Source organism: Monodelphis domestica, chromosome 1 (assembly GCF_027887165.1).
Source record: "Monodelphis domestica isolate mMonDom1 chromosome 1, mMonDom1.pri, whole genome shotgun sequence".
Classification (NCBI taxonomy): Eukaryota; Metazoa; Chordata; class Mammalia; order Didelphimorphia; family Didelphidae; genus Monodelphis; species Monodelphis domestica.
The window spans coordinates 328,815,988-328,831,570 of record NC_077227.1 but is presented as its reverse complement, the minus strand read 5'-3'; the positions used below and the strand labels follow the sequence as shown (position 1 = coordinate 328,831,570).

General features: G+C 36.0%; 1 pseudogene; it reads left to right on the top strand.

Annotated features, from left to right (window-relative positions):
- Positions 1–560: 560 nt before the first annotated feature.
- Positions 561–1,419, top strand: LOC100023462 (splicing factor 1-like; annotated as a pseudogene).
- The last annotated feature ends 14,164 nt before the right edge of the window (positions 1,420–15,583 follow it).

Below are 15,583 nucleotides of genomic sequence, written 5' to 3'. Positions count from 1 at the left end.
TAGCCACAGCCTTTTCTTCAATATCTCCAGGTTTTAGGTTTCTTGTCTAGGGAACAAGGCTTTTGTGAGGATCACTTTCATCCACTGGTTGAATGTGACCTTCAGATTCAAGGCTAAAGTCTTCAGCCACTGTTTTTCTAAAAAAGTACAGCTAAGAATGGTTTACTTATTCTTCTCCACCACCATGAGAGAAAGGAGTTTGCCCTTGCTAAGGGGAGCACTATGGTCCAGTTCTCTCAGAGGAGGCTCACCACCAGGGCCCAGGCTCTGGGAAAGTATGTGAAAACCAAGTTCCAGCCCCAATTGTGGCCCCAGAAGCCAGACCTGGGGAGTTTTTTTCAGAAGGGGGGGTGGAGGGTGGCACTCTGGCGATGGGAGCTACCTCCATGCCTCTGGATTACCCAAAACAAGAAGCAAAAGAGTAACCACTGGAACCAGAAACCAAGGAACAGAAGGCAGTGATTCCAGGAAGGCCAACTGCCATCCATCACCCTAGACTTAAAAGGGAACAAGAAAGAGTTTATTTAGTGCAACCATGGATAGAAGACTTGGCTCCCAAACTGCACACAGGAAACCTGGGCATCTCTACTGCTCCTGAGGTCACGTCCCTTTTTCTTGAGTCCCAAGAGAGAGGGGAAGTGACTCAACACTGGCCCCAAAGAAAATGGAGGAAGTAAGACACATCCTTATCACTGGAAAATGGTGGAGCTCAATCATGACTTCAATCCCTTTGCAGATTACAAACATCCAGCAACCCAGGTAAGTGACAAGGAGATGATAACGCAAGATGAGTATCCAAAGATCCATTTTGTGGACTCTTGGATGGACCCAGGTGCAGTGCTGCGAAGAATATTGAGAGAGAGTGCAATAAGAGTATGATCTGGGTAAAGAAAGGGTAAGTGAAGGAAGTCAAGGTCAGGCACAAGGGTGTTGTCAGGGGAAGACAAAGCCCTCCATGCCTTAGTTACTACCAATACCATGGAGAAGGTCAAAAAGGCAGCTGGGTATCTCAGTGGCTTGAAAGCCAGGCTTGGGGATGGGAGGTTCTAGGTCCAAATGTGACCTTAGATACTTCCCAGCTGTGTGACCCTGGGCAAGTCACTTAATCTTACCTTACCACTCTTCTGCCTTGTAACCAATACACAGTCTTGATTCCAAGAAGAAAGGTAGGGTTATTTAAAAAGAAAAAAAAAAGTCTGTAGAACAGATTCAGAACATTGAAATCCTAGAGAACCAGAATGACTTAATGGAAGATGCAGCTGCAAGAGTTATCCTGCTTAAATGGGACTCTCCAGAAAAATGACAAGATTCTAAGAAGGTTGGTAGAGCTCTGAGACCTGGAGCATGACAAATACCACTGACTACACCAAATGTAGAGGGACTTCAGACTGCAAATTCCAAAGGCCTGCTGACAGATAGTCAGCCTAAACTTAAATGTCAAAAGAATACAAGGCACCTGTGGAAGAACTGGAGGAAGCTCTTGTCCCAGTTTCTACAGGATCTGCCTCAGATCCTGCTGCCTCTCCCCTTGGTGAGCACACCTTGACTTATTGCCCCAGCAGAGGCACCCACCATAGATGAACACTGGACTTTCAGAAAGTCATCCTAACCAGGGAATGCATGGTGGAGAACCTGGTGGCTCTTGGAGGTGAACCTTACCACTTTCCCCACCCACTGCCCAGCCTGATGGATGGGCATGGGTCATCCTATGCAGCATAGCCCTAAGGGGCCCCCACTGCTAGATAAAGCCATCACTGTCATCTATGAACCAGGGACCCCACCAACCTAGGCACCATGGTCCTGCTCCAATGTGAGTATGATGCTACCTCCATGGCTTCCCTGTGGGCAGCACCCCCACCCCCTCCCTCTTGTCCTCATCCTCTTGGCAGTAGCAGCACCAGCCTCCCCCACTACCCCCTAACCAAGTCCACAAAGACCCTTGGCAGTGACACATGCCACAAGACAGCCTCAGCAGCTCCCCTGGTGATAAGGGTTGTTCAGCAAAGCAACTTGACTTTTTTTTAGAGGATAGAACCAGAAAACACTAGATCTATATCATGAATTTTTATTGTTCCCTTTTCCTCCTTTTTCCTTTGTATTTCCTTTTCTCTTTTTTTCCCCTCTACCAGGACTTCAATTGCAAATAGCTCTTTCATTCTTCCCAGGCCCCATATCCTTGGTTTTCTGCAGTGGAGGAAGCAAATGGAGATTTTTTTCCCCCTCTGCTCCCCTCATCCTTGGATGGTGGGCTAGATAGAAGGGATGTCAGAGCCCAGAGTCAGGTTCCACACTTTGTGGCTTGAGGATTTCTAGAAAGAGTCCTGAAGAAGTCAAGGGCTCTAGTCTGGCTTTGGGATCCTGTCCCTAGAGGGTCATGGCAGAGTTTCCTATTGCTGGCCACATAAGCGCTAACTTCTCTCTACCAAATGGGCTTTTAGTCCCTTTTGCTTCTCCTGCTACAGAAGGTCTTTATTAATTTAATTTTAGTCCCAAATATCTGAATGTTTCATTCTTCATGGAATGATTATATTGACCATTATGTATAAGCCAGGTTCTCCTCACTGCTTTCTCTGCAGAAATCTCTTTGGCCCTTTTATTTGGTGTATAATAAAACACTACATTAAAAGGGAAGGGATGTTCCATTGAGAAAATAGAAGAATTTTACATCTATTAAATCTAAGTGATATTTTGTTGTCATTGGAGAAAGATTACTGAGCATAATAATCTTTATTTATAATCATTCATTTTGATAATCTCTAATGTATGTCAAGCAATTACTGATTTTTAAATTCAGTTTCCTCTTTATTTGAAAGCTATGTTTAGTTCTACTTTGGGAGTCGGCAGTGGATTTAAATCTTTTTGAAAACTGGCATTTTTACATTGATTGTACTTGATATTATTGTGTTGGTGGGGTATTTTAAATAAACAAGTTACCCATGGGACTATGAGATATTTTAGTGTTCTCACTTTTATGTCTATTTTATGTATTCTTAGTACATGAAGTAGCCATGAGTGCAGGACTGAGACAGGCCCTGAGATAATCAATGAAATCAATAGAAATACCATGCTTTCAGGAATCTTGTATAATCATTATAGAAGTATGAGTAAGTTGCTCTTTACACTTCTGGGACTTTTTGTCACACCTTTCTTACTTCTTGGCTAAAATATTATGTTCTTGTGTTTATAGATTTTTTTGTGCAATATAAGCTCTTGATTACTTGCACATGGTATATAAAAATTAGAGTAACCTGTATATTTTTGAGGAGACGTTGATGTACTCAACTTTTGGTTATAGTGAGATCAGGTTTGCATGTAAGAGGAAGTTGGCATAGTAATTTATGTGACATTGTTATACATTCCCGTTAATTATTATGGATCATATCTGTCCCCAGGGTTTTCTAATTTTGAAGAGAAGCTATACTCTCAGTCATCTCTTCTGATGTAAATGTTGCATTATTCATATAATAATGAGAGGGAAAGTCTTCCCTTTCTTACTTTCTTATTAGATCTAACTAGTGTTTCCATTGTGTTGCATAGTAGTGATCATTGATAGGAGCAGAAAATTTCCAGATCTTTGTGGGCATTTTCCCACCCAATCTCTTTACTTTTCAAATATCTGTAATATGTGTGTGTGTGTGTGTGTGTGTGTAAATAATGATGAATTAGTAAACCTTTTTTCTCTCTTTGGGTTGCTTAGACTCTGTATTAACATTCACATTTCAATTTTGATAGCTGATTAAGGGAAACTAGAATTTCTTTTGCTTTTGTTTCTAGACTCTCATCTAAGAGACATCTAGGTGGCACAGTGGATGGAACTCTGGACCTGGACTCAGGAAGATCTGAGGATGATATGAGTCCATAGTTAGCCTCAAATACTAACTCACTGTGTGATACTAGGCAAGCCAATTATCCTCTGTTTGCCTCAATTTCCTGATCTGTAAAAAAGGGGAAAATAACAGCAGTCACCTCTCAAATGAGATAATTACAACATATTTAGCAAAGTTCCTGGCACATAACAAATACTATATAAGTATTAGCTATTACTTACTTTTATTATAATTTTTCTTTTTTGTTTCCTTTGTGTAATATAATATTTATTTTTCTAGATTATGTCAATATAGTCTTCCAATATTTGTTTTTTGATATTTTATAATCCATGTTTGCTCCCTCCCTCCCAATCCTCTCCCCTCCCCAGGAAGGGAGGTAATATGATATAGGTTGTGCATATATTATCATAGAATATATTTTTCCATGTTTGTCATGTTGTGAAAGAAAGCACTTATTGCTTACCCTAAAGGAAAAGTTATGTAGGAAATAAAATAAAGAATGGTTTGCTTCAATCTGCAGTTTAGACTATAAATTCCTTTGGTGGAGGTCTATGTCCTGTTTTTGTCATGAACATCTTGTAGTTGTTCTGGATTCTTGTCTTGTTGATAATAGTTAAGTCATTCACAGTTGAATATCACACATTATTGTTGTCACTGTGTAAAACCTTCTCCTTGTTCTTCTCACTTCATATTGCATTATTTTTTTTATGATCATCTTGTTTGTCACTTCTTGTGGTAAAAGAGAATCCCATTACTGTTTTCCAGTTTTCCCAATAGTTTTGTGTAATACGACATATAAATCTTTTAAATGGACCAGCTATGTATTAATATAATCTTACATAGATCTTAAATAGCTTTCTCAAATTGTTTCTGCCATGGAGATTTTTGATGACTATCTTTAGGGACATTCTTTGATAATTATACCTTTCATCTTATGGTTCTTATTGGGGCAATGGATATTTCCTGGAAAATTGTGTACAGATCTTAATTTTTTTAATATATTGTGCAATATATAAAATGGGAGAATATATGCTTTTTTATTGGTTAGGAGAGATACCTGATTTTTAGAATTACTCCTTTTTTGACATATTTTCTTTCTCCATAGATTTATGCCATCACACTGAAAGGACTTTTCGGACTACCAACAGGTCATTTTATTTTTACAAATAATTTTAGATATTAATAGTTTTTATTATTTATTTCATTATTAAGTTTAATTTCTGGAGTTTTTATTAAGTCAAGATTTTTGATGAATGAAGATTATAAAATTTTTCTTTTAGTAATGCTTTAATTTCATTTTACAATCTAAGCTTAGGAATGAAATTGTTTATTATTTACTTATTTCATTTTTCAAAATTTCCTTCAACTACTCAGCAACATATTGCTATATGACTGAGACCTGAATGTATTGTTGACAAAAATTAACATAAATCCCCTGATTTTATCTGGTGAAATCAATTTTGAATTATGTTGTACTTTGCTACTAATATATAATGAAAATAAAACTTTTACTCCATTTCATACATGCTTAAGATTTGCCTTTACTGGTGGTCTTTACTATCTGTACCAGAGTATTTCCAGAAGTTTGAGTGTTGGTATTCTTTTATTTTTAATTTATCTTGATTTCTTATGGTACCAGATCATGGAGGAGGCCTATTTGTCCTATTTTCCTTCTATGTCAAGGTTATCATCACAACACTGGACTAATAACATTACTAGATTTCTTAGGTTCATTGGATTAGTTTCATCACACTGGCCCTGGTGCTAACCTATTCAATGGTATTGCCAGAGTTTCAATGTTCCTGTCAAGCTTTCCCTTCAGTAAGCATCTGAAGGCAAAGAGAGTTTACACTGTAGATAACCTTTCTCTTACTTTAATATGACTCCTTCAACTATCTCACAAAATGAATAATGGTTTGGATTTTGAGCAGAGTAGAAGTAGTCAGAATGGAAGGCTAATTCTATAAATAATGATTCTAATTCTTGTGACCTTTTAAAAGTTTTTGAATCAGTAAAACATGAGTTCAAGTCTTGTCTCTAGCCACTTGGCTTTGTGACCTTAGCCAAGTCATTTTACTTTTTTGGCCTCAGTTCTCTCCTTAGTAAAATATAGAAATTAGATTAGGTGATCACTTATGGTTCTTCTGAACTCAAAACTGCTATATTTTTAAATCCTTAAGCTTCTTCTAGGCCTGATATATTATAATCTATTAGCCCTAGGTCCATCCTAGTTCTATATTTTTATAACTGAAGAATTTCTCATTAGAAGGTGGGTGTGAGTGTGTATGAGAAATTGTAATGTTCAGTAGCACCAGCTCAATCATGAAAAATAAAATTTGAATCTAAAGTCAGATATTACATTTTGCTGAAGAGGAAAAATACAGTGATCCCTCCAAAGACTTCATTTTGCTTTTAATGGGTATTTAACCTCAGTATGTTTGAACTTATTCAGTATGATAGGTAGTCAGTTTTCAATAGCATCTCCCTCTTTCCCTCTCACCCATTCTGAAAATCTGTAGCTGTGTCATCAGCTCCTTCTTAATTATACCATATTCTTTACATCTGTCCTGCTAAATAACTCTAATTGAAATAGCACCGGCGTGAATTTTTGTAATGTTCCCCCCAAGACATCCCGAAAGTGACTCACACGAGACAACAGACTGAAGTCACAGCTGGAAGCACGTCAAGGATCATTTCCATTTTTACATGATTAATTTGAATTTAATATCTTAAATCAAAACCTGATTAATTTAAATAAAATTTTGATGGTGCCCTGCTTCTAATATACATTGCAGTAATTAGATTCAGCTTAATGTGATTTTTTTTACATAATTAAAAAAAAGAGGAAGTCAAGTGTAACAATGCAATGTTGATACAAATCTATCTAAACATATATAAGGGATTGATGCTTAGACCATTACTCAGGTGATGGAAGGTTTAAGATTGAGAAAGGATATTAGAGGTCAGGGAACAAATGTGTATTTAGGAACAATTTCCTTTTATGTGAATAGATGTATTTATTTCTAAAATATAGTGAGATGCTTTCCAATGATTAGAATACTAATAATTTATTGTTGGATTTTTTTTAAATGTTATAAGATTTATAGTGTCTTCCTCAATAAACAACTCTAAAGTACATATCACAAAGTAACTGAGGCAATGTAAATAGCATGCTATTTCTGAGTCTCCATTTCCTCATCTATTAAATGAGGATAATGATACTCACAGCACCAAACTATATGTAAAGTACAAGGCAAACTTTAAAGCATTATATAAATATCCCCAATTATTAATCAATATTCCCTCCCATTTTTTTACAGATAAGGAATCTAGGACTCAGAGATTAAATAAAGATCTATCTGAGATGACACAGGATATTTGGAGCCAGTACTTGAACCCAGGTCTTCCAACTCCCAAATAAGGATTCTTGTTGGTTATCACCAAGTTTTTTTTTTTTTTAAAGAGAATTACCATGATAAATTAGTAATAAACCAAATGTGCTAACAGAAGTATGACACCTGGTGTGATGCTTCGAGACATATACCAAAATACGAATCCCAGCTGCCCATTAAATAATAATAGCCTGTATTTCTGTAGCATTTTATAAGGAGTTTTATAGCCATTGCTCTCATTCAAGCCTCGCAGTCACACTGGTTTAGAATGAACTACTACTGACATCTCCTTATTATAAATGTGGAAGATGGGACTCAGGAAGGTTCTCACTTACCCCTGGCCATTCAACCAATAACTGGATGATCCAGGATTCAAATCAGATCTCTTGAGGGTTGGGACCTATGACCTATTACTGTCTCTTGCCAATTCTATTCCTTCAACCATACTGTCTATACCTATTTGATTACCACAGTTAAGAGGTTTATATGCTTCATTCCCGACCTCCTTCCCGAGGCCCTTTCCTCAGAGTTTGTGAAGAACTGGGTTAAATAGAGTCAGTCCCTTATAGCAAGTAGCTATTTTGAAGATTATTACCAATATCTTCTAAATAACACTGCTAAGGGGGCAGCTGGGTGGCTCAGTGGATTGAGAGCCAGATCTAGAGATGGGAGGTCCTAGGTTCAAATTTGGCCTCAGACACTTCCTACCTGTGTGACCCTGGGCAAGTCACTTGACCCCCATTGCCTAGCCCTTACCATTCTTCTGCCTTGGAGCCAATACACAGTATTGACTCCAAGACAAAGGTAAGGGCTTTAAAAACAAATAAACAAACAAACAAACAAACAAATGAATGAATGAATGAATGAATGAATGGATAAATAAATAAATAAATGATTGAACGAAAAATAAATAGATAAATAAATGAGCAGATAAATAAATAAATAAATAAATGACACTGCTAACTTTATAAATAGGAAGGCTTCTCCCAACTAAGTGATTAGGTCATATAGTGAGTTAGGGGCAGATTTGGAATTCCTTAATATCTTTACTAAAATGGCATATCTCAATGTGGCAGATGTAAGCATTACTTATTATGAATAATATTTTAAAGAATGAGGGAGGATATTGAAAAATGAGAAAGCAAATATCATTCAATCAGTTAACAAATAATTATTGAGCATCTCCGGTGTACAAAGTATTCTGGGTCATATAGAAAGGGGGGAAAAACAAAAAGAAAGGAAAAAAATGATGGACTCTGCTCCCCAGATAATTTCAGTCACACACCCAAGACACATGACCAAGGATCTCCACTACAATCTAAGTGACAAAATGTCACCTGATCATCAGATGAACCCTTCATTGATGAAAACTGAAGCAGTGCTTCTCAAAACTTGGACCCCTCGGATCCTTAAAAGCCTTTCCTATTATATATCTGTGGAAAGTAGGATTTTCTTCATATATTTCAACCAAAAGAATATATCTCGATGAACTGAATGTAGAAACAGATATGAGAATTTAGCTATCAAGCCACACTTTAAAGAGATTTGCAAATATATATGGAAAATAATGACATTCTCCTGAGTAAGGTTTTTATTGTTTTAGAAAAGCTATTTTTTAAATAAAAATGTGGTATTTATGTTAAAATGTAATAGGTTTATTATTCTTTTCTTTAAGTGAGTTAATGCATAAATGTTTTAAAGAGTATCAGCTTTGATTTCTAATATGGGGTTGTGGGGATAAAATGAGATAATATTTATAAAGTGTTTAGCACAATGGTTGGCACACAGTAGGTGCTGTAACAGTAGTACTAATATAACAATAATTATCAAATATTATAATATCCAATTTTGTATAATAAAATATAATACTGTTTTTACATTGTTATAATTTTAGATAAAACACAGATTATATATAATCATAATTGTATTTTTATTACATAACTCACATTAACACAATCTGTTTGATATCCTATTCTGAGATCAAAAAAGTTGCAAACCACTGTACTAAAGCCACCTATTCTTCTTTTGGAGAGCTATAATTGTAACTGATAAGTTTTTTTCCCTTATATCAAACCCACATGATACCTCTTCAACTTCTATTGGTCCTAGTTCTGCTTTGATGATCCAAGTAGATTCAGTATATGATCCATCTTCTAACAGCCTTTCAAATGTGTGTGACAGCTATCATGATCCCTTTAATTCTTCACTCTTCAGACTATATATTTGATTCCCTTCAAATAATTATTGAGACATCACATCAAAGTCCCTTACTATCCAGGCCTCTCTACTCTAGATATGTTGTTAATACCCTTTTAAGATGTTATTATTTTTTTTAGTAGGCACTTATAAATGCTTGTTCCTCACCCCAGCTGGGCTCAGACAGTCAGGATGTTAGCACATTATGGGTGAGAATGCTCTTTTTTTTTTTTACTTTTATTTAGTCAATTTAGAACATTATTCCTTGGTTACAAGAATCATATTCTATCCCTCCCTCCCCTACCCCCACCCTTCACACAGCCCACGCACAATTCCACTGGGTATTACATGTGTCCTTGATCAGAATCTATTTCCATGTTGTTGATGTTTGCACTAGGATGATCATTTAGAGTCTACATCCCCAGTCATATCCCCTTGACCCATGTAATCAAGCAGTTGTTTTTCTTCTGTGTTTCTACTCCTACAGTTCTTCCTCTGAATGTGGATAGTATTTTTTCTTATAGATCCCTCCAAGTTGTTCAGGATCACTTCATTGCCACTAATGGAGAAGTCCATTGCATTCAATTGTATCACAGTGTATCCGCCTCTGTGTATAATGTTCTCCTGGTTCTGTTCCTTTCGCTCTGCATCAATTCCTGGAGGTCCTTCCAGTTCCCATGGAATTCCTCCACAGTATTATTTCTTTTGAGCACAAAAGTCATCACCAACATATACCACAATTTTGAACACAGTACTCTTGATGTATTAAATGGAGGGCAGACTACATAGGGATTTTCACCTCCATTTTTGGAATACAATATCTCTCTTAATGCAGCTTCAACATCATTAAATGTTTAATTTTCAAGTCACACTCATCTTGAGTTTGCAAATCACTAAACTGATCTGATTTTTTTCTCATAAGAATTGTTGTCGTGTAATATCTCCCCATCCTATATTTTCAAAATTGCTTATTTGAACCCACATGTTGAATAATATCAATAATAATATTTATTATAATTATTAATTTTAAAATATGATAGCATAAATTAATAATATGATTTTATTATTAATTATAAATAATGATGATATTATTATTAAGTTTTAAAGCATTCTCTTTGATCCATCATTTAAGCCATTCTGGATAAATACAGAAAGATCATGATGTATAAGCTTCTATGATAAGGATTAAACTATTTATATAGGCATTAAGCAACAAATAGTAGGGAACAAGCTAAATGGAGTAGTGAAGATTGAAATTAATGTTTCAGGACATAAAATGAAAATAACAATAAAAAACTACAAAAAATAATACAATTTAAGCTTATTTATACATTTACTTATTAAAAAAACAAAAAGAAATGGACACAATTATTATGTCTTATAAAATCTCTAGCTATAGCTTAGGTGGTTCTAGTATAAATCAGTTCACATTCAGTTATTTACCTGATGTGAAGAAGAATATCGTTAAATTACCATGTTCAGAAATATTTCATTGATGTTGACTTCATGTCAGTTATTTAAAATAACCAAGAGAAATGAATAAGTTCTTCTGTGGCTCTGTCTACACAAATGGGAAGAAATAGAGATGATCTGATGATTCATTGAATGTGGTTAACATGGATCTTCAAATTAAAAGCAATTTTTTTCTACCTGATATCCCTGTGTATTTTGAACTTACCATTTGTATCTGAAATGTCTATTATGTTGTGTCACAAAAATATCACACCTTATCTTAGGGCCAGTGCTTTGTTTAGGATCTCTATGTTTGGATCTCCAGTTATGTAAAGTCAATAGTCAATAAACATTAATTATGGAACTACTATGTATCAAGCACTGTGCTAAGTACTAAGGCTATAAAGGTTAATAAATAAATAACAATAAATAAAATAAAATAAAATAAAAAGGAATATTCCCTGTTTTCAAGGAGTTCACAGTCTAATGGAAAATATAGCCATGAACAACTAAAAATCAAAACACCTGTAGGTTACAATTGGAGATAATAAGAAAAGGAAGATATTAGAATAAAGGGGATCTAAAAAAACGTTGAAGAAAAGGAGATTTTATTTGAAACTTGAAAGAAGCCAAGAGGTAGAAATGAGGGAGAGCATTACAGACATGACTGGGGGAGAGACAATCAGTGAAAATACCCCAAAGAGTGAAGATGGAATGTCTTACTTGAGGAACAGAAAGGAGACCAGTGTCCCTATATTGAGGATTACATGGAGAGATATAAAGTATAAGACAACAGATTGGAATAGGATTTGGACATTATAGGTTATAAAGGGATTTGAATGTCAGAATCTTTTCTATTTGATCCTGGAGATGGTAGAGAGTCATTGGAATTAACTGAGAAAGGGAGTGACATATTCACAGCTTGGCTTTAGGAACATCACTTGCCTACTGATGATTTACTCTGGAGCCAAAGGTGGAGATACAAAAAACAAAAATACCCAAACATTTTCTTTACTGAATATCTTTCCATCCACCTTTCAGTGAATCAATAAAGCATCTTCTATGTACCAGACTCTGAGGATACAAAGATAACAATGAAATCATCTCTGTCCTCAAGGGATTTGAATTCTCTCAAGGGAGACAAGATAAATGTCCTGTATATAAGCTGAATGATACCAAAGGTGCATGAGCAGCCCTGAAGCAGGCTTAACAATTTCTCAAGTTGGAGGTGTTGCTCACTTGTGACTCCAAGAAGCTGGGATGGGAGCAGTGGCCACATCCCATTAAAACTATCTCCTCAGATGGACTAAACTAAGTTGAAGGTAACCCACAAGTTTTAAACCCATCCATGAGTGAGAGGAATATCTTCCTCAAGTATGTGAAGACTTCTCCTTTGGGGATGAGTATATGAGAACAATTTATTTTAATTGTCATGAAACAGGTGCTGTGGAGTGCTTAGATCTTAGACATAATAGACACCAAAGTCATCTATGGCATTCCAAGCCATCACTAGTCATCCTGCCACTGGACATTTCATTTTTTTTTATTTTGTTTTATTGTTTCTTGATTTCTAGAGAAGTCAATAGTTTCTAATTGCTCAATTCTAATTTTTAAGGCCTAATTTTCTTCTGTCAACTTTTGTTTCTTCTTTTTTTCATTTCTTTTTGCATTGCTTTCATTTCTTTCCCATTTTTCCTCTGCCTTTCTTAATTTTTTTGAAGTCTTTTTTTTTGTTGTTGTTCTTCCAGAATATGTGTCCAATAGATATTTTCTTTTGGACTTTGTGTGTGTTTGCTTTACTTTCACAATTCCCTTTTGTGTTTTTACCTTTATTTTTGTCTCTATAAAATTTCTTTAGAGTTAGGTGTTGGGTTTTTTTTTTTTTGGTTGTTGTTGTTTGATCATTTTTCCTATCTAATTATAGGTAGGCTCTATTTTCTGGAAGCTTAGGGTACCCTCTTAGACTTCAGTCCTTCCTTGATGCTACCCTTAGGTTTTTATTTTTCTGGATTTCTGCCAGTTCCAGTTTTTCCAATATGATATGATGGTCTGAGGGCTGAGAGCTCTGAGAATCACCTCCCACTGCTGACTCAATTAACCACTGAGATGCTGATAGCTTAAAGACTTGCCTTAGGCTTGGGTCTAAGCTTTTGTTCTTACTCTGAGCTTAATCAGGTCAAGAACTACTAAAATTCTAGCCTCAGGCTTAGGTGTAAGTTTTTGGTCTCCTTGTATACTTAATCTAATCAGGCATATAGTTGATTTTCCTCTTCTGGAGCTTGACCCTGAGCTTTTGGCAAAGAGATTCAGACCCACTCTGAGTCTACCAACTACCCCAAATTGAAATCTATGTCCTCACCACAAGCCCATACTGGGACTCCTGGCTTTACTCTGGGCCTAGACATATTAATTCACTTTAGTACAGGCTGCCCTGGACTAGGATTCTGGACTTCCCCACAGGTTTAGAATTTCAAGGTGTGTGGACCTCTATTTGCCCAGGCAGGGACTCAAGATCTGGATGTTGGCTTAGATTCAGAAACTGGAACAGTAGATGTGCATGATGTGTGTGGGGGAAGGTGGGCCTTGTCTTCACTCCTTGCTATAGCCTACTGCTGACTGTGCATCCCTTTCACCCCAGTGTCCCAGATGTTCTCTGCCTTCCTTTTGGGTTTTTCTTTTTTTTAAGTTATTTCACTTTGTCTCTCCATTGGTTCTTTTTCTCCTGTAGTCATTTTGTGGCATTATTTTAATATTGGTTGGAGAGCATCCTTATGACAACTCTGAGCTTCTCTACTTTACTGTATCATCTTGGTTCCTACCCTGCAACCTCTCCTACCCCTGGACTTTAATGACTAGAAGACAGAAGTGAGACTGACAACTTTTTTCAACTCTACCTTGCTAATTTCCAAATCACACACAAGTCAACAGTCTACCCCTTGATGTCATTAGTCCTCTTCAAAACTGAAGGATGATAACAATAACAGGTGTATGGAAATATAGCCCATTTTTTGTAATTCTTCCAAAAGGCTTTGAACATAGCAAGGATAGATGGGGACAGAACAGCTTGAGGAAGAACAAATCACCTTTCTAATGTTCCATGAACTTTGAAAGGAATCAATTTTTTTCCTGAAGATAAATAACGAAGAATATTTTATTTTTTCCCTTCACTTTGAAAGAAGATTGTGGATATAACAAGAGAAAGGCAAGTATGGGAGAAGTGTGAACAGCAAGTAAGGCATTCCAAAGACTGTAGTATATAGTAGATGGGAGGAAAATAGTAAAAGGGAGAATCAGAGTATGCTGAACTTGGCCATCCCAGATGAGCCTCCAAGTATAGACAGACACTGGGTGGTGCTGGTGAGCATAACTAGCTGAGCTGTCAGTCATCTACTCAACCAGAGACCAACTAGGATTGCTCATAAAACCCACTGCCCTCACTCTCCTTTTGTGGTAGAGAATTTCTTAGTGATTACTCCCTTTTTAAGACCAGAATGAACTTTAGGGCAAAGAGTTCAATGTGTACTAGTAGTATTTGGTCCCTAGAATTGTTCTTTTTCCTCCTCACATGAACTATCATTTCTTTAAGCTTAGTTGCTTGTACCCACCAACCACAAATCTTACCCTCAAAGAAATAAATGTGGTTTAATAAGGATAGACCTCAACATGTTAATCCTCTCTTCTTAGAGTTTTGTCTTCCCCCACTTACCAGACTCACTGGCAACAAACAGGGAAACAGAAATGGCATGAATTTGAGTGGCCATCTAAGGTTTAATAAATTGATACACATAAATTGAGAAAAAAACTAAAATCATATGGTTTTAAGAAATAGTAACTTTAAAAGAGATCACAATCTTCAGTGACAAATGGGGAGGGGAGTCAGAAGTAAAATTATTGACTTTCCTCCTATCAAGTTCTCCATTAGGGAATACATAAGGGAATGAAATGTATTATAGAAAACACTAGGGTAGGAAAGTGGGAATTAAATTAAGGAAGTCACCAACAGTTCTGTTTTTTCCACCTCAGTTGGTCACTGGTCAGCTTTCAATGTGTTTCAGCTCAACCTATAATAAGCTTAGAGACTTCAACCCTGGGTACATCTTTAGCCATTCTTCACATTTCTAGCATATATCAAACTTTGGTTCCCTTTCTTGCTTTTCAGTGTTTCTCACTTGTTTAACTTTTTCTCTTCCTATTCACAACCCTCCTACAAAGTTATATCCCTCCCCACTCAAAAAAAAATAGTGCTCTGAGTAATTTGCTCTCAGGTAAAGTCTGAAAGTTCTTTAAGCTTAGGGAATACTAAAAAAGGGACTTGTCCACTCTTAGAAAGTATTTCTTATCATTCCTTCTGCATCTAATCCCTTTCAAAGGACTTCCAAAAGTAGGGATATATGTGAGTATTCATATACATGTATGTATACATATGCACATGTGCATTGTGTATGTACAGATGTGTACATGCACAATGTGTACATACAGGTGTACATGCATATATATACTTATACCTAGAGTATACACTAATATAATATAGTATATTCAATGTATGGTATTTATAGCATATACTTATATGATATACCATGTTCGCATATAATACAAGCCTATATATGTATGCCTATAGAATGGATACTATACATTATAAATAGTATATACTTATACCTAGAACAAATATTATACTCACATAGTATGTGAACATGCACGTAGTATATACTTATATGT